Source organism: Globicephala melas, chromosome 2, assembly GCF_963455315.2.
Source record: "Globicephala melas chromosome 2, mGloMel1.2, whole genome shotgun sequence".
Classification (NCBI taxonomy): Eukaryota; Metazoa; Chordata; class Mammalia; order Artiodactyla; family Delphinidae; genus Globicephala; species Globicephala melas.
Window position 1 is genome coordinate 57,700,096 of NC_083315.2, and position 22,351 is coordinate 57,722,446.

The 22,351-nt window shown below is 40.4% G+C and overlaps 2 protein-coding genes across 13 annotated transcripts in view; one reads left to right on the forward strand and one right to left on the reverse strand.

Annotated features, from left to right (window-relative positions):
- Positions 1 to 17,442, reverse strand: part of NRG4 (neuregulin 4) — a 133,756-nt gene extending 116,314 nt beyond the window's left edge. For 2 of the 10 annotated variants that reach the window (XM_070044866.1, XM_070044870.1), the window contains exons 1-3: positions 16,790 to 16,928; positions 14,162 to 14,223; positions 8,652 to 8,739 (exon numbers count right to left, since the gene is read on the reverse strand). The gene's annotated coding sequence lies outside the window, so the exon portion shown is untranslated. Of the gene's footprint in view, positions 1 to 1,992; positions 2,857 to 8,651; positions 8,743 to 14,161; positions 14,224 to 16,789; positions 16,929 to 17,301 lie in introns of those variants that run through there. The other 8 variants (XM_070044865.1, XM_070044869.1, XM_070044868.1 and 5 more) reach the window with 7 other exon arrangements.
- The window catches only part of TMEM266 (transmembrane protein 266), a 144,316-nt gene continuing 139,047 nt past the window's right edge, over positions 17,083 to 22,351 (forward strand). For 2 of the 3 annotated variants that reach the window (XM_030874884.2, XM_060293955.1), the window contains exon 1: positions 17,083 to 17,166. The gene's annotated coding sequence lies outside the window, so the exon portion shown is untranslated. The remainder of the gene's footprint in view (positions 17,167 to 22,351) is intronic. The other variant, XM_060293954.1, reaches the window with a different exon arrangement.

Genomic DNA, 22,351 nt, shown 5'->3' on the forward strand with positions numbered 1-22,351 from the left:
CTTTAATCCTGATATCCAAATATTTTAAGAGATGAGAGTCATCATCATCATTGCAATTTCTCTGTTTTTCAATTGTTGTGGCCTAACTCTGCCAAATCTTCATTTGTCATTGGTTTCATTTGTGATTTGAGTTCAACAACATCATTTTCATCATCTCTCCTACATCTTTTCAAGATTCACAATTTTGCCCTAAAATCACTTGTATTGTATTTGTGTTTTATAGGAGTATTCAACAATCATAAGAAGACCGGCCAACAATGCCTCTAAGCTAGACAAGGATGCATGCATGAGGGACAACCAATTTTATAAGTGGTTTGTTCATTAGTGAATGTTATTATAACTTTGGCTTCCCTTTGGAATCTCATAACTGTGGGAACTTAGGTAACAGTCAGATAACTAGGGTACCTGTACTAAATGACCACCTGTGAAGTTTGAACAGATAATGGCATAAGATGAGGCCAGAGTGGGAGGCATCCACCTAGCAAGGCTGCCTCTCATAGTGAAAGAAGATGGGCACGTGTACATCATACAGGATTTAAGCCTGCAAACTTAACCATAAAAAGTAGATAGAGAATCACCCAGCAGACTTTATACAGTAGTCATAAAAGCCACCACTCCAATAATAATACATGCTTAAAAATAAGAGTAATTTAAATCAAGAAAATCCCCAAGTTTTACACTCTGTTTCAAACTCTTTCTATAGAGTGTTCAAATCTTAGTAGAAATAGATCAAAAAGAGTTTTCAGGGGCTTCCCTGGTGGCGCAGTGGTTGAGAGTCTGCCTGCCGATGCAGGGGACGCGGGTTTGTGCCCCGGTCAGGGAAGATCCCACATGCCGCGGAGCGGCTGGGCCTGTGAGCCATGGCCGCTGAGCCTGCGCGTCTGGAGACTGTGCTCCGCAACAGGAGAGGCCACAACAGTGAGAGGCCCGTGTACCACAAAAAAAAGAGTTTTCATCAGTTGGTTAAAAATATCCTTATCGTATATTTAAGAATTTCCCACTTAGATGTTAGCTTGCTAGTCTTACAATATTAGTAGTTTTTTGGCAGGACTGACTCAGGGTACATCAGGAAAGGAAAGCAAAATATTATGTATGAAACCAGCAAGCAAGAAAATCACAGTGGAGACCAATATATCTCAATACGCCAAAATCACTTCATGTATATTTAGATATGGTAATAATAGGATCTTCAGTGTCAGGCCTTTCCAGCTTATTCTAAAAATAATTTAAAAGCTTTTGTTTTTAGGGCTTCCCTGGTGGCGCAGTGGTTGAGAGTCTGCCTGCCAATGCAGGGGACACGGGTTCGTGCCCCGGTCTGGGAAGATCCCACATGCCACGGAGTGGCTGGGCCCGTGAGCCATGACCGCTGGGCCTGCGCGTCTGGAGCCTGTGCTCCGCAACGGGAGAGGCCACAACAGTGAGAGGCCCGCATACCGCAAAAAAAAAAAATAATAATAATAATAAAATAAATAAATAAAAGCTTTTGTTTTTAGAATTTAATGTATTTTAAAAGAAACTTTCAGATTAAAATACTTTTTTAGGAAGTGAAAAAAATGATTTGGATCACATTTTGTCAATATGTGAACACAAATTAAAAAGCTAGCTTTTCTTGAAGCCAAATGTAATTTTTCTATAAAATACATCCAAATAAATATGTCTGTTCTCCTTAATTCCATATTTACCTTTGGTTAGTGTTCAAGCATTTCCTTTTGATATAAAAAGCTGGCACACATGGCTATTACCATTAATTAATTTTAAGAAAGGCAAAAATAGAAAAGTACAATCACGAACCTCATATGGTGGAGTCAAAAACTGGAATAAAAAATTTTTCTGAAATGATGAACAAAAACATTTAAAAGGACACTGGAAGAAAAAGTACATGTTCTGATATAAAGGCTCTAGAGTAAAACATCATTTTGGAAGTAGTAAACATTTACTAGTAGTCAATGATGCGGAACTAAAAGATTTTCCTATACAAAAGTCAAGACTTACATTGAATCTGTTCTACTCCAGTCAGCAATTTCTTCCTGAAGACTTCTATTTGGTTGTAACAATTTTTAGCTTTTCTTGCTGTATACCTCAGCAGGAGAAACCAATTTCCAAAAGGTGTTCCCTAATTACATTAAATGTGCACGCTGAGCCATGCCAATATTCTGTTCCAAAAAGTAAAAATGTAAGATAAGTCACATATGGAGGAGATGCCTGTCAACAGTAACGCATCAATAATGCAATTTATATGTGAATCAGGCTATTGTCAAAGTTTTTTTTAAAAAATCTTTTCCTCCGGGATCAAACGCACGCCTGCTGCATTTGAAGCACAGAGTCTTGACCACTGGACTGCCAGCGAAGTCCTATGTCTGCTCCTTTCACTCAGCATTATATATCTGAGGTTCATCCATATTGCCATATGCAGTTGTAGATTGTTCACTGCTGTATAGTGTTCTTTTATGTGAATATACCATTAAAAATTCCATTGTCCATTGGAAAAAAAATATTTTCCTCACTTCATATAACTATTTACTAATAAGACTTCACGGTAAAAATGAATCAACAAATAAAAACTGTCCTTGAGGTTGCAGTCTAGGAAAGAGACATTTATACTGCATCAGTTTAGAATGCTTTGGATTGCAGGCAACAGACAACTCAGTTCACAACAGCATAAACAAATATGGATTCACTTCTCTCACAAGACAAAAAATCTTGAACTGGTGACTGCTAAGGTTGGTGTTTACCCATCAATGGTGCGATCCATATCTTCAATATTTTTGCTTCACCCTCCTGAGTGTATTTACTTTTAATATTCGTGTTTGTTGCCTAATGCTTTCAAGATGGTCACTGCAGCTCCAAGCATCACATCTAAGGTCAAAGCAAGAAAAAAGTTAACCCCAGCGCTGTCTGACCCTTTTATCAGAAAAAGGGAAAGCCTTCAATGAAGTCCCCTGGCAGGTTTATGGGCTAGAATTGTATTACATGGCTACTGTAGCAGTAAAGAAGACTGGAAAATCAAATATTTAACTTTGCTAATTTTTATGGTAGAGGTAAGAAATGGATATGGATTGGCGAGCCAACAGTGTCTGCCAGTCCTCAACTCAATATGCACACACATACTTCTTACACATGTGTTAAACACAACATACTCATCCTCTCTTCAAGGAAGACAACCCCACTATCTCATCCAATTACTGCATGACGCAGGATCTTTGGTTGATTTTCTGTCTGCTCTATCAAGTCCAAATATGACAACTCTTATCTGACCATTTGTATGGCTAAAAGAAAAGCTGTCTCTCAACCACTCCCCTCACATATATACAACGATGAAAAAGAAAGAACAGAGTGACCCCCCAAAAATTCCATTAAGAAAGGGAGATAAGAGGAAGTACACAGTAGTCAACAATCCACAATCTATATCATATCTTCCTAGACAGAAATCACAGATTCCTGGGCAGGCAATAAAGTAAATCCCTTGGCCAGTCACTCTGACAGCACCTACTTTAAGTCGCAGGAGGATCTGCTTTGTCATTGTTCTCTGTAGCCATATCTAAGGCAGGTTTTGAAGCAGATGTCCTTCCCAGGGGAGCCACAGCTTTTGTAGCCTACTCCATACTGGTTTGACTTAGGGAGGAAAGGATGAGGATTGCTTGGAAGGTAGAGACAATCAGAAGGAATTGCCAGCTTTGTACCGCAGGTTCCCTCAAAAACATATCAAGCTTCTGGTCTGTCTGCTTCAGATCAATTCCTTGTGTGAGTAACCACACCCAAAAACATTTCCAGAAATAATCTTTAAGCCTGGAGATTCTAATCTCTTAGCTGCTGACCTCTGAGCTCTCATAACAGACAAGGCAATTCCAACAACAGTCTTAGGTAAGAAGGTCCTACCCTTAATCCCTACAAAATTCCAAATTACAGGGCTCTTTTGTCAATTTAGAGTACAAGCTAAAGGCAGAATACCTCTGTAGCAAAGCTATATTCTTCTGCCCTCTCTGCTTTCATGCTGAGGAGCACTAATTTGAGTTCACCCCCTTCTGTAGGATCCTACTGAAAAGCCACAAGAAGTCACCAATACAGCACAATATTCCAAATTTTTCCTTTCGTTTCTCCTAACACCACAGTTTCAGTTTGCATAGTCAGCCTTCCACAGAACAGCAGGTACAGATTAATCAAATGCTTTGCTACTGTATAACAAGGGTTACAACTTTCCTTATTTTTCTCCATAATGTCTGGAGGTAGGCAGTCCAAGATTGGAAGAGCTGTTCAACAATGTCCAGACTCTTTCAAACCTTCTCCTTCATGGTCCTCAGCTTGTCAGAATCATCTTTTCTCTCTCATACTTGTCATCTCATAGTTGCAAAGATGGCTGCTATATCTCCAGGCTTCATGTCTGCATTTAAGGCACAAAGAAGGCGGAAAGAGGAGAGTACCAGCCACCACTGTTCTCTTTATCAGGAAAGCAAAAGCCATCCCTGAACTTGGGAGCCTTCCCTTCATGATCACTGGCCAAGGAAGATGGGATTGTCATGACTGGCTTCAACTAGTCAGGACTTTTTGCTTGAAGCTGGGAACATTGCTGTCCCTAACAAAATGAAGGTAAGCAATAGGGAATGGGTATAAGGAAGGTCACCAAGAATATCTCCACACATAGACATTTACAGTTTTAAGAGAATGTTTGAAAAATGAAAAGCAATCTCTATTTGGTGAAATTTCAAGCAATATAACAGAAGCGGGGGGAAGCTCCTCAGGCAGTGCTATAGAAATACACTTTAGGTAAAGAGATCTCTACTCAGGCATACCCATCCTACTTAGGAGTCTATCCCTTAAATTAACACCCTTTAGTAACTCTGCTTTTCACAGACTCTTCACTTCCTTCAATTCTGAACCCACAGATTCTCTAAAATACCCATGTTTATTCAACAGCTGTTTCTATGGCAGCAGAGCCCCTGGTGGAAGGGCACAGGGGTGGAGGCTATTTATAATTTAAGGACTGACAGTACATGCCAATAGCAGCTATTATTGATGAAATCCTTGAGAAATGTATAAAACAGATAAATACTGTGAAAAGCCAAAACCAGAAATATTCATGGTGCCTGCTGTTCACCAAGAAACCTCTTATAATTTGGTTTCCCATCTATATCCACCACCTGGAAGAAAATACACTGATCATACTGGTACAACTGGTTTTTGTAACAATTTTATCTCATTGTATTGGGTTGGCCAAAAAGGTCATTTGGGTTTTTCCATGTTACTGAAAAACCCGAACGAACTTTTTGGCCAACCCAATATTTAAATTAATTTGCTTTCTGGCTTTACATATTAGGCTGATGAGGTCGTTAGACTAATTTAATCCTCTCTGGGACACTTACTGACCGGATCAGGTTTCTAAGACCACAAGACTGAGAGCTAGACCCTAGTAAACTCACTAAGGTTATACCACCCAATGTGGTCTTTTGAATAAAAGCAGCTGGCCTGCCCCAAGCAATAGCCCTTTACATCACTGAGTGTATTGGCATGAACTTCTTTAAAACATTTAATCAATTTTCATTCCATGTAGCTGCTCACAAGAGCCACTTTCTTTGATGTAAATTGTGCTACCTATAAATATACTCGAGTCACCAACCATTCAAAGTAAAATAGTTTCCAAGCAACCCTCAAATCACCATTTTTATGTATAAAAAGATAAGTAGTGTAGGGGTTATGTGCATGGGCTCTGGAGCCAGAAGGCTAGAGTGCAAATCCTAGTTCCACATTAGAACATTCTACCATAGAATCGGGCAAAAATCTTTGTGCCAATTTTCCTCATCCATATGTGAGGCTTGAGGTAGCGGGGGACAGAATAATAGTGCCTACTTCAAAGAGTTGTCTGAAAATAAAATGAATTTATATATATAAGGTGCCTGGAACACAAGAAGCACTCAACAGGTGTTAGCTATCATTATTCTTCACTGGAAAATCTAATAGTATATGGTTGCATTTAATGCAAATGTAAAATGATTTGATAATAAAGATTCACTTTATATGCAAAATATGAAATAACACAAAATCCCCCCCAGTTAATAATTCATCAAGAATCACAGTTTCGGGCTCCCCTGGTGGCTCAGTGATTGAGAGTCCACCTGCCGATGCAGGGGACACGGGTTCATGCCCCGGTCTGGGGAGATCCCACATGCCGCGGAGCGGCTGGGCCCATGAGCCATGGCCGCTGAGCCTGCAAGTCCGGAGCCTGTGCTCCGCAACGGGAGAGGCCACAGCAGTGAGAGGCCCGCGTACCGCAAAAAAAAAAAAAAAAGAATCACTCTTTCAAAGCTGGTTGGTAATTGACTTATAAACTCTTTTAAGCTACTGCCCACATGGCAATAGCAAACTTCCCATTCTTTGCTGCCAGGAATAGTCTTGAATTACGCATGTCTCCTGCAAAAGGCTACAGCTCTATACAGAGATGTGAAGGAGATAATAATCATAGCACTTCCCAACCCCACTGACCTCTCAGTGTTGATCCTGGTCTTCCTGGAGGTTTCCTATGTCCTTGGAGCCTAGAAACTCTACAACCAATATCCAAACAGAATTAAGTCTCTGAACACTGCCCCAGAAAACTTTTCTTGAAATAAGGGGTCACTCAGCCTTCTTATTTTTCACATGTGTGTACCCTTCTCAGAACTGGAGTAATTATCATCCATTCCCATTTTCCTTACTGTACATAGTTTTTTTTTTTAAACATCTTTATTGGAGTATAACTGCTTTACAATGATGTGTTAGTTCCTGCTGTTTAACAAAGTGAATCAGCTATACGTATACATATATCCCCATATCCCCTCCCTCTTGTATCTCCCTCCCACCCTCCCTAACTGGTCAAGTTTAATACTTCCTTGCTCACAAAGAAATATTATCCTAAATGGCCCTGATTTTCCTTTAACCTATGTCTACTCTTCTCTCCTACTCAAATACTTCTTTCCCTTCTGTTTTATTTACTCGCCTCCATCAGCACAAGTCTTTTTTCCCTTTTGCATGTGACTGGCACATCTTCACTCTCAAACTCCCCCAACCACGTTCATTCCACACCCAATTCTTCAACTTCTGTCATTCTTTACCCTCTGCCCTATCCCCCATCTACTAGACAGTCCATTTATTTGAGGAAAAACTCTTTTATCCAAATTTATTTTTCACTTTTCTGCAGTTTACTCTTTTTAAGAAATATTTTATTTATTTATTTATTTGGTTGCACCAGGTCTTAGTTGCTGCACATGGCTTCCTTAGTTGCAGCTCAAGGACTCCTTAGTTGCAGCTCACCAGCTCCTTAGTTGTGGCAGGCACGCTCCTCAGTTGTGACTCGAACTCTTAGTTGTGGCGTGCATGTGGGATCTAGTTCCCTGACCAGGGATTGAACCCGGACCCCCTGCATTGGGAATGTGGAGTCTTAACCACTGCACCACCAGGGAAGTCCCTCTGCAGTTTACTCTTAATAAAAATCTGGTTCCTCCTTAGATCACAAGGTACCTTTTCCAGTATAACTTATTTAGTCCTTACTTTCTGCTTTCTCTGAATCGATGGGAAGAAGTGAGGAACAGCCTCTTCCTTGCTCCCAAATGCCATTTTCAGATCATCACACTGTGGCCCACTCTCCACTGTTTGAAATCTCTACCTTATCTCACATTTCAGAGAGCTGTTCTCAACAATCCTATCTGAACACACTCATCTTTAAATTTATCCTCCCATCCTTCTCTCTAGTCTTAATAGAGGTGATTCAATTTCTGTTGACAGTAACGTATGTATTTGAAGAGCATTATATGAACCAGAAAAATTAAACATGGTAATGGTGATCACATGGTCAACAATGGAACAAACTGAATAAAACACATGACTACTTCTGTGCTCCTAAAAGAACTTTATAATTTTCTATAATACTCCTAAAGTCAAGTTCTACTAGTTTATATATTCTATCATTAGAAATATATCATGTTAGCTACTGCCTTAGACATAAATCACCGTATGTTTGTCAAAATAAACCATAGCAACAGAAAATTAGAAGGTCTTATGATGGATATATAAGCTATTATTGGCAGATGATCACTGTACTTAGAAGACCTTTTCCAAAAAGAGAATTCTACAACTTCCCAAGGTAAATCATTCTAATCTTACACATCCTGAATTTCAAAAGTTTTGACTCTTCTTATCTAAATTTCTCCTGCTGTTTTTCCTCTATAGAGATGGAAAAAGGACAGGCACCATCCTCAGTAAGTCAGCATCTCAACTACTTGAAAAGCAATATCATCCCTTAGCCTTCACTCTTCTAAACTCAACAACTTGAACTATTTTCCAGACTCTTGTTCTCCAAGGCTTTCTTAACCTTCTTTAATTCTATTCATATTATTTTTAAATTACAAAGACCAGACCAAGCTTACAAGTTTGTTGTTTTTAACATGTTTTTAGGAATAGTTAACACATACTTGAACATGGTTCTATACACACACACCTTTCCAACTTTAGAATGGAGACCCAAGCTTCTGTAATTTAAAAGTTAAAGAACTTTCCATATTGTGGAGTCTACCACTATTTTCTCTTAGTTGAATTAAAACAATGATCTATGGCTATAGTTGACAAATTATGGCTCCACAAATGGCCCCAAAACATTACAAAGAATAAATTAACAAATAATTGCTTACCCGATCTGTCCTCGGGTGGAAGTTTTTCTCCTAGATTGCAGAGTAGAGATGAAACTGGCTCTCACTTTATAGTTCACCTCTTTTTCTTCTGCTTTGATAGAAATTGTGGCCACCATAAAGAAAAATAAAAACAGAAAATATTTTATATAACAATTTTAGCAACACATGGAAGAGAAGAGTAGAATCTGTTTACAAATTTTACGGGCTTTTTCTTTTACTTAGTAATACTCTCAAAGAACTTCGTAATAAGTAACAGAAACTTTAATATTTTTAATTTCTCCTGCTTCCCCTTTTTTAAGCCTCAGGAAAACTATTTATTGTTAATACTTCTAAATACTAGGCTAGGAGCTGGATTAAGAGGGAAATAGAATTTTATTAGAAGATTATTGTGTGGGAGGAAAAAAACCCTTTCAAACAGAGACTTTTGGGGGATGACAAGGAATTTTATTTCTTTTCTATGAAAGTTACTTTTTGTGTTATGTCTCCACCAAGAAAAAAATTTACATACAATATTATGGATAGAGAGTTAATAAGGATTGTCATTTCAATAAAGTGGTAACCTTCATGAGAAAGAAAGGGAAAAAGTGGTATAAAATATGATCTATCTTCCACTTTAAAAGTTCCTTTTCCCAAAGAGCTTTACTTTATATGGCATGAAGAAGAAGGTCAAGGCTCAGAACACCTTAAGTATATAAAAGTGGCATATATGAATAATATAAATTTTTATATCAAGCCAATTATCAGAATGCATAATCAATCCCTCAGAAGTTTATGGTCTTTCTAGACCCATATGCTGAAAACTATAAAACATTGATAAAGAAAGCTGAAGATGATTCAAAGAAATGGAAAGATAGCCTGTGCTCTTCGACTGAAAGAATTAATATTGTTAAAATGGCCATATTTCCCAAAGCAATCTACAGATTTAATGTCTATCAAAATATTCATGACATTTTTCACAGAACTAGAACAAATAATCCTAAAATTTATATGGAACCACAAAAGATTCAGAACTGCCAAAGCAATCCTGAAGAAAAAAAGAACAAAAGCTGGAAGTATAACACTCCCAAACTTCAGACTATACTACAAGACTACAGCTATCAAAACAGCATGGTATTGGCACAAAAACAAACACAAAGATCAGTGGAACAGAATAGAGAGTCCAGAAATAATCCCACTCACCTATGTTCAATTAATCTACAACAAAAGAGGCAAGAATATACAATGGAGAAAAGACAGCCTCTTCAACAAATGGTGCTGGGAAAGCTTGATAGCTACATGTAAAACAATGAAATGAGAACATTCTCTCACACCATATACAAAAATAAACTCAAAATGGTTTACAGACCTAAATGTAAGATATGACACCACAAAATTCCTAGAAGGGAACATAAGTGAAACATTCTTTGATATAAATTGTAGATCAGTCTCCCAAGGCAAAAGAAATGAAAGCAAAAATAAACAAATGGGACCTAACCAAACTTAAAAGATTTCACACAGCAAAGGAAACCATCAACAAAATGAAAAGATAACCTATGGAATGGGAGACAATATTTGCAAACGATACAATCCACAAGGGGTTAATATTCAAAATATACAAACAGCTCACACAACTCAATATCAAAAAAACAAACAACTCAATCAAAAAATGGGCAGAAGACCTAAACAGACATTTTTCCAAAGAAGACATACAGATGGCCAATAGGCACATGCAAAGGTGCTCAACATCACTAATTATTAGAGAAATGCAAATCAAACCCACAATGAGGTATCACCTCACATTAGTAGAATGGCTATCATCAATAAGTCTACAAATAATAAATGCTACAGAGGGTGTGGAGAAAAGGAAACACTCATACACCATTGGTGGGAATATAAATTGGTGCAACCACTATGGAAAACAGTATGGAGGTTCCTTAAAAAAACTAAAAACAGATCTACCAAATGATCTGGCAATTCCACTCCTGGGTATATATCCAGGAAAAAAAACGAAAACTCTAATTCGAAAAGATACATGCACCTCAGTGTTCACAGTAGCACTATTTATAATAGCCAAGCCATGGAAGCAACCTAAATGTCCATCAACAGATGAATGGATAAATAAATTGTGGAATATATATACATATGTGTGTATATGTATATATACAATGCCATTAGAAAGAATGGAATATTGCCATTTGCAGCAACATGGATGGACCTAGAGAATATTATGCTTCGTGAAATAAGTCAGAGAAAGACAAATACTACCTATCACTTATATGTGGAATCTAAAACTAATACACATGAATCTGTATACAAAACAGAAACAGACTCAGACATAGAAAACAAACTTATGGTTACCAAAGGGGAGAGGGTGAGGGATAAATTATAATGGATACAATAAGGATTTACTATACAGCACAGGGAATTATACCCAATATCTTATAAAAATCCATAATGAAATATAATTTGCAAAAAAACAAAATCACTGTGCTGTACACACGAAACTAAGACAATATTGTAAAGCAATTATATTTCATTTAAAAAAAAATAAGTTTATGGTCTTTCTGTAGTCACAGGAATAATGAACATGAAAGGTTTAATAGTAGCATAGGACTTCCCTGGTGGCACAGTGGTTAAGAATCCGCCTGCCAATGCAGGGGGACACAGGTTCAAGCTCTGGTCCGGGAAGACCCACATGCCGTGGAGAAACTAAGCCCGTGCGCCACAACTACTGAGCCTGTGCTCTAGAGCCCGTGACAACTACTGAGCCCGTGTGCCACAACTACTGAAGCCCACGCGCCTAGAGCCTGTGCTCCACAACAAGAAAAGCCACTGCAATGAGAAGCCCACTCACTGCAACGAAGAGTAGCCCCCGCTCACTGCAACTAGAGAAAGCCCACCCACAGCAACGAAGACCCAACACAGCCAAAAATAAATAAATAAAATTTTTTCCAAAAAAAGTAGTATAATTTTGTAACTACAAAATATCAAAAGTTTATCTACCTTCAAATTTAATCATGCTAGTTTTTTTCCCCCCTCTGGTTCATTTTTAGTCTGTTAGATAAGTGAAAAATCAAATTTTCTTCTTTACATAAAAATAATCATAGAATCAGAAAAATTTAGAGCTAGAAAGAAATTTAGAGAATTTCTAGATGTACCAAGTTCAATCCTCTCCAAATCAGAGACATTCATTTAATTGCCTTTTTCAAAGTTAAAGAATGAATTGGAGGTGAAACCCTGGAATCCAGAATGCTTTTCCCACTTAATTCCTCAAGCTTACTGAGACACAACTTTGTGTGTGTATGTGAGGCAGTGAGGCAGTAGGGTTGAACTTGAGGTCTCTGAATCAGACTGTCCAGGTTTGAATCTTATTTCCTCCACTTATTATCTGGGTGTTCTTGAGCAAATTACTTAATCCCACGGTGCCTCAGTTTTCTCATCTGTAAAATGAGATAACAACTATACCTTCCCAACAGGACTTATGAAAAAGTTAATACAAATAAAGCTCACAGAATGATGTCTGACACACTGTAGGCATTTAACAAATGTCAGTAATCATTAGGAGTCTATCAATAAACACATGGACATGTACTTGCTAGGTTTTAAAATAGCCTAATTAGACTAGAATTGGAATACTAGATCATTTTTATGTTTTAAAATACATATACAATCACTGATATTTCATTTTGCCATATAAACAGTGCCCCCAAAACGGTTTCCTCATGAAGTACATGCAAAATTCCAGATATTAAACACATAATAAAGCTCACTTAATTTGAATACCATTTATTTTGTGATCACTTGAGCCCAGTGGTATACTCAGAATATGACACCCAAAAGGATCATTTTTTTTTCTAACACACCCTCCTCTACGTGACAAAATTATTTTTAGTAATGATCGTGAAATGAAACAAATAATAATAGCCAGGAAAGAAACAGACAGTGAAAATTCTTTTACTCAACTCCACTTATATGCAAATATAAAATAAATATTGCAGTACAAAAAAGGAAAAATGCAACGGAATTCATGTTTCTGAAAAAAGGAAAAACTTAAACCTACATATTGTTTTGTGGAAGTACTAAGTAATAACAATGCACCTCCTATTGATTCCTTCTTCAGTTTTGAAGTAAACATTAATAATTTAAAAAGAACAAATTTCAAAGTAAAAGATTTTTTAAATTCAATTATTCTGAAGAATAATTTCACATATTAACTAAATTTGTACTTACAAGCCAAAAATATTAGACTTTGTTTCCCTCAAATGTTACATGCAAAATGAAAACCCTAAGTGGTCATACAGAATGACAACACTGAAGTCATCAAGTCTGTTTCTTCATCCTTATAGTCGCTATGCAATCACTGCTTAAGAATCTACTATATAAATGCAAAGATATGGACCAAAGGGGCTGCAGACATGAACTGCACCTGAAGCCTTGAATTACCCTGAGTTTTTATGAATTTATTTGGAAACATATACATAGAGCTGAGTCTATGTTTATTGAAGGCCAACTGTATAACTGGGAGTTCTCTGATTTAACTTCTATGTAGAATATGATATTTATTAAAGGATCAATAATTAAAATGTGCTAATTTGAAGCTTACATATACATTACTAAAACTTAACAGTAACTACAGTAATTGTTTAGAACACAGACTCATAAGAAATTTTTCAGGGAGAAATATTTTATCATTGACACTGTTTTGAATTTCTGGTACACAGAAATTGCTGGTAATAAAAATTGGACAGACTTTTAGTGGGTTTATTATAGTTTAATTCCCTACAGACAATGAGAATTTTTGTTGCCTACACCCCAAGTGATGCTCTCATTGCTCCCACGCCTGGCATGCCACCGCTCAAGGTGAAATCTGACACTGAGGTACTATCCTTGAACATGGGCTCGCTACGTTAAGCGTATTTAAGCTACTTATGAGAAAACGTTTTTAAAAAGAATGTTAAATGAGGACCTATTCAGTGCACGGTACTGTGCTTTGTTTTATCCACATAGAATGTAAGCACATGAATTTTGCTAGTTACAAGTCAATCACATTTATTCATTAAAGCCCTCTCAGCAGAATTTTTAAAGCTATTTTGTTAGCAGTTATTATGTATACTTAAATTTTTAAATAATTATCAGAGTCACATATATTCCATTTTTCAAGCTTTTCATTAACTTAAATTGGCTTTCTCCCTGTGTGTTCCAAATAAGTGAGGGTGCATCACAAATCAACATTCAGAAGAGGTTTTAAAATATTAACATTTACATAAACATTAACAACTTAAAATCTCTTGATATTTTAAAATTTCACAACTCATGTGGCATCAGATTCATATGTTCTACTTTTTCAAGCAGCTACCTCAAGAGAACAAATTTTAACTCTAATAGCAATCTTTTTCATTCACAGGATCAACATAATCTCCAGTCTGCCTTCTCATAATCTTGCAGCTGCATACATGCACAAATTTTCTGGTTATGTGATTCTGGTACTCTTGAAAAGACAGTCTTTTTAACTGAAAGAAAATCTGACTTACCTCAAAAGGTACTTTGGTATGGGATAGCGTGCCAATTACAGCCACATTAGAAGCAGATATATCTGGCAAGAAAGTGACACACAAGCCTTAAAATTACAGTTAATTTCTTCTACTCCTATTTTAGGTCCTATTTTCTTTTATGCTGTGGGGCTCCTTCACCCACAAAATCCCTCTCACTAGTCACTTACAGTCTACTAATGCCAAACCCGTTCCGTTTATAGCTCTAGGATTCCCCAACCTCTCCCATTGATAAGAATCACCTGGGACAGTTAAAAATAAAAATAACAGGCCACACTCCCGTAAATTAGATTCTAATGGGTTTGAGGTGAGGCTCCAGTATCTGATTTTAATCAAGTATCCTCAAGAGATTCTTACAGACACATTTAAGAATAAACTAAAGAGGCCTGCCAGAGATCTTCACAGTTCCTCCAAATTGATCAGTCTCAAGGGCTAATCCTCCTCTGGGTATTAGGACTTAGGGTATTTGAAAATAGAGCAGGAGAAGTTTGGAGAAAGCAGAATACCATCTTGTCTACAACTCTGATTTAGGTTTCCAACATCCTAAAGAATGAAAGAAGTGGAAGATTTTAGTTTGGACAGGTGATGTGAAGTACGACACCACCAGGGAGCAGCATAGAGCTGATAACTTACACATGTTTGGGGATTTTTTGACTTCACACTACCACATAAAATGGTGTACCTATATTTTCCATGAACTCAGATTACAAAAAAAACAAAAACAAACAAACAAAAACCCCAAAGCAGCACACTTAAAAGACACAGATAAAATATGTTAGCATGTAATTTCCAGTTTTCTCTCTCTAGAGGGTCTTCATTGACAGCTGTTGTAGGAAAAAATTTCCCTTGAAGTAGCCTTGCACCTGAATCCAAACCTGGTATTAGACTACAAAGATTCCAGGTAAACCAAACTGGTGTTCCACTTTTTCTGTCTGCAAGTTTCAAAATACTTGTCCTACTCTTTTAACTAGCATTGTAACTGGATGCTTTTCAATGGTTTTAATCAAGTCTTTAGAGTTCTACTAAGTGTGGGGGGGGGGGAATGGGGTGGAAAACAACTTTAACAAGCTATGCCGAGGTTTTTTTTTTTAACACTTTTTAAAAGTGTAGTTGAAATGTTGCCACCACCTGTCAGAAAACTATACCCACCCAGCAATCCCATCCACCCTCCCAAGTTTTCTTGACTCATCCCCACTTTCTCTTTTCCAGTCCACATTAAATGTAGAAAAAAATCCTCTGGCAACCCAGGTAGCTTCTACAAATATCACCTCCAAGGGCTTTGTGTTCCTCTGAAATTCCATTACAGTTGGGTTAAGAAACATTGAAAGATGAGGGAGGACTTGAAGAAGGAATTTTACTTACTTCCCAACTTGCCAAAATTCGATACTCATTCCCTACCTAGAAATTCCTGTGTCTAAGAAAAGTATGATCCAAGCCCCTGTGGCAATTCTGTGACCTGGGTTTTGATTTCCATCTTCTAGCTAGAAAAGCTGAGGTGGGAGGAGGAAGAGGCAAGAATGACTAAGACATTCCTGGGAGACCAAATAGGCCTAACCAAAAAACAAACAAACAAAACAAAACAAAACAAAAAACCCACTCGAGAAGAGGTGTGAGAACCGGAAATCAAGGCTGTCTGCGGAGCTAGAGCCCATCCTGGAACTTAGCGTTCTAGAAAAGAGGGTTTCCAATCTTTTCAAGTATCTTAGCAAAAATGTCAGGACCCTACTGGAAAATGGCTAGTTTAGCCTGAATTGAGACGAGTAACAAAACCTATTCCGAATCCAGAAGCTGCTTAAGTGATTGTATTCCACTGCTCACAGCAGCACCTGCAGACATTAGAAAGAGTTGTATGGGAGGACTTTAACATACAGAGAGTATTATGGGTGCATCCACAGCCCTCACGTACTCCACTTGCTCCACCCGCTAAAACCAAGAGCCACGGTCCTAAAGCAAGCATTCATTCTCCACGGGGTTGATGTTATCTCCAAGGGGCGAAATCTTACTCTTTTCATGTATAAAGCACAGATACACGTATGGTACATAAACAGCTATTCAGGATATGAATGGTATTATAATTTCATGGCGGGTGGGGAGGAAGGGACTGGTGAACAAAACGTTTAAAAAGGCTTTTCTTAAGAGAACGATAATGGAAAGAAAAAAAATAGGCTGAAGTAACACTGTCCTATAAGGGTCCTGAGCTAAAACCATCAAATGAAGGTCCTGACAGGTAATTTTCTCCCAGACAGCAGCCTAAGGGTCAAGGGTCTCTGATTCTGGTTCGATCTCGGCCACAAAGAGGTGTTTTCCTCTCCGTGCCTCAAACCTCAGAGGGCAGTGAATGCCCGCCGTTTGCTCCCTCACGGGGTGCCGTGTGTGGATGTGCCCAACAACTAGCAAAGAGCTTTGGAAACCGCAAAGCGCTGCACCAAAGCCAGAGGAGGTTTCTATTCTCGGCTGCACGAAATTCCCCGGGTGGGGCCCCCTCGGCCTCCGCACTTGTTGCTTCCCGGCCCCGCCGGCCTCCACCTCAGACCTTCTCTCCGCGACCCCCTCCTCTCTCCACAAGCGCACGCACAGCACCCCCCTCCCCCGGCCCCGCGACCCCCTCACCCACGCCACGAAACCGGCGCGCTCCGTTCAGGCCCTGGCGCCGGCCGAGTCCCCAGCCCCCAGCCCCCTGCCCAGTTCCCGCCGACTGCCCGGCCCGCAGAGGCCGCCGTTTCCTAGACAGCCGCGCGGCCGCTCCGCAGCCTCCGGGTCGCGCGCGCCGACGGCGGGAGGCGAGGGCGCAGGCGCGGGCCCGGGCGAGCTGCCGGCGCGTGGCCGCGCGCGCCCCCGATCGCGGTGGGCGGAGGAGCGGAGGCAGCGGAGGCAGCGGCGGGCCGCGAGGGGGCGAGGGGGCGGGGGGGCGGAGAGGGGAGCCCCGGGAGCGCGAGCCGCGGCCGGCGCCGCTGCAGAGCCGAGCGAATCCACAGCCCGGGCAGCAGGTATGTGTCCCCGCAGCCGGCCGTGGCCGGGGCTTCCCCTGCCACTCTTCCCGGGTCCTGTGGCCGGGGCGGGGGTGGGGGCCGGTCAGGGTTTGCAGGGTACGTGTCCGGGAGGGCTGGGATCTTACCACTGACCTTCATCCCCTCTGGTCGCTGTAGCAAGGCGAGGGTGCCTGGGGCAGCCTAGGGCTTCAGCTCCAGCCTGGGGATCTGCTTCTTGTCACATGCTTCTTATTTATTTTTGCAAACTGCCCTGGTTCGGATCCAGCTGCAGATGCCTTACCTCCCATTCTTTGCCTCTGTGTGCCATCTTGCATTTATTAATAAAACATGCAAGCTGGGGGTTGGGGATTGCTGCTGGGGGGGAATCCCATTGCAGTATAACAAGCGGGTGCCTATTTTAGGTTTTCAGGCGTGGTATTGAGGTGGAAATCCCACACCCTGGGGATTTGTAGCTTTGTTGGTCGTGACCACTTCCTAGTGGGCTTCCCCCATTTGTCTGGAGGCGCCACAGCGGCAGGATGGACTGATAGGAAAGGATGGTGGGTTTTCACCGTCAGGCCAAAACCCCGTTCTAGGGACAGGTGCAAGCTACGGCGGACAGTTCCCTGCTTGCTAACTTGCCAGGGTGGCTTAAAACCAGAAAATTGTATCCCTTGATTGCCGAGAGGAGGCCTTGAACAGAATCCCTGAGACTTGCATACTCAAACTCATTAAGGTTTTGCATCTGAAGATGACTAAAGCTTGCCACCTGTTGGAAGTTAGACCCCATGAAATCCCCCGTAATCCAGCCCACCAATCCCTGTTTCAGTCACTAATACTGAGATAGCAATAGGCCCATATTGATTCCTTCCATATTCTTTAATACTGCTTGGCTTTTGTCTCTTTTAAAATAAAACCTACCTATGATTTGATGCCCCATAGGTTATAGATTGAAATTACATGATTTGTTTATATTCCATACACATATAACATCATATCCTAAAGAGTAAATTTCTCTTCAGTGTATATGTTGCCTATTTCCCCAGCTTTTCACCTTGCTTCAAGAAACAGTTCAAAAAGTGGGATGTATGTAACTGATTACCTTTCTTTTTTTTCCCCCCTGAAATACTGTGGTGAAAAAAATAGTAAAAGCTAGAAATATAGAATGAAAATGGTTACCACAAGATGTTGGGGTATGGCAGCAGGACTGTAATTTCTTCTAAAATATATAGTAGTCAGAGTGCCACATCTAATCATGAGAACACATTTCTTAAATGCTCATATGTGCCAGGTACTGAGCTACAAGCTATTGGTACATATCTCATTTCATCCTCATAACAAACCTGTTATCTCCATGTTGAAGATAAAGAGACTAAGACTTAGAAAGGTTAGCTAACTTGCCCAAGGTCACACAGCCAGGGAGAGGATAAGGATGCAAACTCTAGTGCATCTGATTGCTGGGGGGGGTCAGTGGGGGGAGGATGAGAGTAGCCTTTAACCCTGGTGCTGCTGTTCCATCTACATTTTCATTAAGATCAAAGCTTATGCATGAGCACACAAGCTTGGATCTGATTTTCCATTTCATAGATTTCACATCAACCTTTGTGGCTCTCCAGTAGGAGAAACTGTTGTTTCAGAATGGGTTTGTGTGGAATTTTTTAAGGTGGCACTGAGCCTATAAACATGGGGTTCAAGATGTTTCCATTCAGCTCTCCCAAACAAGCAATTAAGTTCAAAAAGTTGTTTCCCTTCAGATTTAAATCTGTAAAATGTATATGCATCAGGTAGAATGAATTACGTTTTTCATTATCACATCCTACTCCAATCTTCTTGCCGCCCCGCACACTATCTTCTGGTCTCGCTGCCAGTCATTAGAACAACATTGTCTGTCATGCTTGTGTGTGAGTGCCTTAACCAGGTGAAGGAATCCGTACAAGTCGTGAACCATAATCCAGTCTTTGTGATTGTAGCAGCTCTTCATTTGAAAGTTTTGGAATTTGTACAGTCAACAATGGATATAAATTTAATCTTTTTTTGGAAATGCATTATTATAATGCAGGGATTGGATTGTGCTGCACATTCCTAACAGTTCTCACAGACTTAGAAATCACTGTAGTTGCATCAATGGGAAATTCACTCGGGGGGGCTACAAAGTTTTACGCTCAGGTCACGTATTTGAGATGGTGGTGAGAAAAGTACAGCTCAGTAGAAGGGGTTATTTGAAAATTATATCCCATGGAAATTACAGCTTTAATGATAAATTGAGGAATAATATTAGGTCAGAAATAAAAGACTCTTGTAAATTCTATAAGGTCTGTTTTCTTTCTTGACTGGTTTTAGGACACCATCATGTTACTTTTTTCATTATACTCTATTCTGTTGATAGTAAAGTAATTTGTTATAGCCGTTTTGCCTCATGGAAATCACTCGGTTTTGGAAGAGCTCAGCCCCAGTGCTTGTGGAAATGCTGAGATGGAGTCTTTCTGCCCTGGGGTTTTCCAGTCTATGATCAGATAAACTCAAGATGAGTCCTGATGTTACTGGAAAAAAAGCAGAAAGCAAAGAGAGGTGCTGCTTGATTCTGGGGAGCAAATTGGTTTTCCTATGGGGAGCACCATTATCTTCTTCAGTCAGAAGTCTCATGATTAAAAAGCATCTAAGAAGTCTACTTTCTTCTGTTCAAGCAGGATTTTATTTACTGCAGACCTGAGCACCCTTTTTTGGTGCAATGGTCAATTTGAGGAATGTTAAAATGTTTCTGACTACATATTTGTTTTCTTGAAACATATGTTTACACTGGGAAAAGCCATATGAACAACTATGGATGCTTAAGCATTATTTTTTTTTATTCCCCTCATCAAGGGTTTTTTCTTCTTATTTTTGGAAGTGGGGAAGCAACTAAAATTTTTCCAAGCTATATAACTAGCATGCATTGCAGTGACTGATTGTAATGCACATTTTAATGCATTGTTGAGTAAGATACTGGGAACTGGCATATTTGACTTTCCTTGACTGACCTTGTAGGCTACTTAGTTGTGAAATGTCTTGTTTTCTTAACAGTATTTCTTAACTCAGTAGTCTCTAAAATGAGATTTTTTTTTCAATGTCAACAATCTTGAATCACAGTAGTTCACAGCTTACTCTGAAATACTTGATTTTCACCAGTCTTCTTTTTCTCTCCTTGATGGAAGCTATAGCAAGCGTTTTAATTTTATTTAGAAAGCAGTTCACAACCTGCAAGTTAAGCCATCCCCTTTCCAGACTGAACCAGTCAGAGTTCACAAATGCTGGCCAGGCACACCCACCATAGGACCTTCTCCTATAGAGAACCCTAGACCTCCTGCTGGACTTACATGCGCTCATTTTCCCCATATGGAAGATTTAAGAGGTCCTAAAGTGAGCTCACACCAGTGGGCCTTGGGTGCAAGGTAGGATGGAGGCTACTTGTAGGAAAGAGTCAGGAAATCACTTCTCCTGTACCAACACTAGTCTATATTGTGATTTCTGCTTGCAAATATGTATTCATTATAAAATGTTTGATCATTACATAGAGAAGGTAGAGGTCCATGGTTAGAATCTTTGATATTCTTATACTTTAGTGAGACCACCATTAATAGTTTGGTATAGATTTCTCTGGATTTTTGAATGTGGATACTAAAATGTTACTGTTTGCCAACAATACTATACATAGATGCACACTATTTTGCAGTTTCTCTTCTTGCACTTGGTAGTAGACTTTGGACCTCTAGAAGGCCCTTGAATGGCATACTTTCAGACACGGCCACAATGGGAACTAGATGAGAGGAGCCCTGTAACCAGGGGTAGAGGAAGGGAACTAATGTGTGCTGGGTAGGAACCTGGCATTAGCTGTGTCCTGGGATAGGTAGTTTCACATTCCATATCTCCTTTAACCCTTTGCAATGACCCTTTGTGGTCAGCTGTTTCTAGATTAGGAGAGAAGAGCCCAAGGTCCATGACATAAGGAGCAGAGCTGAGATTCAGACCCAGGTCAGTGTGGCTCAAAATCTGGGCCTTCTCCTTCTTTTCACTCTGATTGCAGGATGGAGAGTGCTGTGTCCCATCGTTCTCTGGCCTCCCATCCTCCTCTGCCTCTGCCCATCCACACAGGCCTCCTTACTGTTCTCCCGCCTTAGGGCCTTAGCACTAGTGCTTCCGTCTCCTGGACTGCCCTTCCCGCAGATTCTTGCATGGTTTGCGCCCTCACCTCTTTCTGGCTTTGCTCAAAGTCTCACCACTCCTTTAAAACTACACGCCCTCCCACAGGCATTCCTGTTCCTCCTCCCTGCTTTGCTTTTATTCATAGCCCTTCTAAATATACTATATAAATCTCCCACAGAGAATGAACACTCCAGAGTACAGGGATTTTGTCTATTTTGTTCACTCCCCTAACCCTGGTGCTGTGGAAAAGAACTGACAGGTCACAGTGGCATCCTTGAGTATTTCCAGCCTCCCACACTTTTTGTTTTTTGTAGCCCTTACAGTTCTGGTAGTGAGCAGTGAAACCTCTCAAATGCAAAGGCTTTATATGTGTTTGGGGGCAGGGGGAACAGCAAGGAAAGTAGAGAAGAATTGGGAGAGATGTTGTCTTACTCTTGAGTCGAGGTTAGGAAGAGAGGAACCTCCCAGGTAGAGTCAGCCCCGTAAAGATGGAAAGAAAGTCTCCTGAGTGCTGGGCTGTATAACAAGGCAGCAAAAGCTACATGCGGAGATGGCCTGGGTTGGGGAGGAGACCTGTGTGGGTTCCCCTCTATTTGGAGTGCAAAATATTTTGAAGACTTCCAAGAATGGTGCTCCAGATTCCACCAACTTTCCCATGGCCTGAGTCACTAGAAAGGAAAAGGAATCTGTGGACGTTCACACAGGCAGGTTAATCACTGCACTACCAGCTTCAGCATCTTGCTTTTTTTTTTTTTTTTAAATACCTGTTGGTGCCTTCCCCCCTCCCCTCCCCCTCCACCCCCTCCTCCCCCTCCCCCTCCTCCCCCTCCTTCTCCCCTCCTCCCCCTCCTTCTCCCTTCCTTCCCCTCCTTCTCCCCTCCTCCCCCTCCTTCTCCCCTCCTCCCCCTCCTCCCCTCCCCTCCCCTCCTCCCCTCCCCTCCCCTCCCCTCCTCCTCCTCCCCTCCCCCTCCTCCCCCTCCTCCTCCTCCCCCTCCTCCTCCTCCTCCCCCTCCCCCTCCTCCTC